We start from the raw sequence: 1,767 nt of genomic DNA, 5'->3' as shown, positions 1-1,767 counted from the left end.
TAAACTACGAAACAAATGGTAGTCTAAAGGAGCAAGGTCGGGAGAATAAGATGGATGAGGAATTTTTTCCCAACCAAGCTCTTCGATCTTCTGTGATGTGGTCTTTGCAGTGTAGGGTCGCGCATTGTCCTGATGAAACATCACTCCTTTTCAATTCACTAAAGCAGGTCTTTTTTTCTCCAGAGCTCGGTTCAAATGCTCTAATTGCTGACAGTAGACTTGAGCATTGATTGTTGCATTAGGTGCTGACAATTCAAAGTGAATTACTCCTTTGCAATCCCACCAGATTGAGAGAAGAACCCTTTTCCCATGAAAAGTATGGTGGTGAGTCTAATGTGTGTGCATTGAATGGAGCAGTTGATGTGTGGTTGTGGGTGAAAGTTATCGTTTATGCGTGTGTGTGTATATATTGTCTGTGTTCAGGTATTATGTACTTGTGTGGGAGTGTGTACTGAGTTTATCTGTGTGGAGCTGCTCGTAGAGTGGTATGTGTGGTGACACTATTGAAGATTGTGGGTGCTGAGAAGTGTTTGGTGTTATGTATGAGCTTGTCCATTACTGGTGCCCGTGCCACATAAAATACACTTGGTGTTGTGTAAACCCACCCAATCTGGTGGCGTGGAAAAAGCACCCAGCACACTCTGTAAAGTGGTTGGCATTAGAAAACATGCCACAACAGAAAATAGGAGTTTTGACAGATCCTTGGCTGGCCAGCTCCTATTGAGATCATCTGACCCCTGCCAGAACAGAAAGCAGCCGTTAAATGATGATGATGATTATGTGTTTGCACCTTTGTCTAGATCTTATGTGATGGTTGTAAATAAGCCTCACTTCATACAAGTTATGTCGTTCATTTCCAGTCTTCCATGAAAAACGCCTAGCTAGAGGTAAATAATACTGTGCTTGGAAAGAGGATTGATGACTGGAAAATCTGCCTCAGCTAATTCCACCTGAGCCGTGCAAGTATGGAAAAGAGGACATTAAATGATGATGTATTTAGATGAGAAAATATCCATGCATTTCCCAAAGCCAGCATGCCTAAATAAAGTTGTTAGGCCTATATAAGTAGCAACATAAAGGTTAGGAATACATTGAGTTATTCACTCACTAACAATGTTGCAAGAACAACCAGTTGAGTAAAGTGTTTCAGTTAAAGCACAGGAGAAATATCTTGCCTCACACCTGAGCTGAGGCTGATGACAACAGACTAAAAACAATGTTATCCTCTTACCTGTTTGTAGTGGAAGACTTGCACCTAGGAAATTCTTTTGACTTAACAAGTTTTGGGCCAAGATCTTCTGAAAAGACAAAGATTAAATGTTTAAGTATAACATCGTATTTTAATGCGTGATGATGAAGTGGTCTTGTTCGAGCAGGCCTATAATCAAAGACATCCTATCCATGACCATCCCTTCATTTTTCTTCTTCAAATATAGTGTAAAGGACTACATCATCCACTCTGCTAGTTCCTCAACAGTTATGATGGGATTTTGTTCCACCAGGGTTTGCAGGACATCCTCTGAGCTCTATAGATCTTCCAGGATGAGGCTGTAGTTTCCGACTCAGAAATTCTGGAACCACTGTTGACACTGGCTTACGCTTATTGTCCAATCCCCATATACTGTATTGATGTTCCTCACACTTTTCATTGCGTTGTTGCCTTTATTGAACTCATAATGCAAAATATGCTGAATATGCTCCTTTGTCACCTCCATTATAGTTCTGAAAACATTAATTGTTAAAATCGAACTGCATTCTTCAAAACTT

General features: G+C 40.4%; 1 long non-coding RNA gene across 1 annotated transcript in view; it reads right to left on the bottom strand.

The window, feature by feature from the left end:
• LOC128249046 (uncharacterized) overlaps positions 1–1,412 on the bottom strand; it is a 1,878-nt gene extending 466 nt beyond the window's left edge. Inside the window, exon 1 of the long non-coding RNA XR_008265151.1 lies at positions 1,232–1,412. This is a non-coding gene — a long non-coding RNA (uncharacterized LOC128249046). The remainder of the gene's footprint in view (positions 1–1,231) is intronic.
• Between the last annotated feature and the right edge of the window lie 355 nt (positions 1,413–1,767).

Source organism: Octopus bimaculoides, chromosome 11 (assembly GCF_001194135.2).
Source record: "Octopus bimaculoides isolate UCB-OBI-ISO-001 chromosome 11, ASM119413v2, whole genome shotgun sequence".
NCBI lineage: Eukaryota > Metazoa > Mollusca > Cephalopoda > Octopoda > Octopodidae > Octopus > Octopus bimaculoides.
Note: the sequence above shows the minus strand (reverse complement) of the source record. Positions and strands in the feature narration are given on the sequence as shown.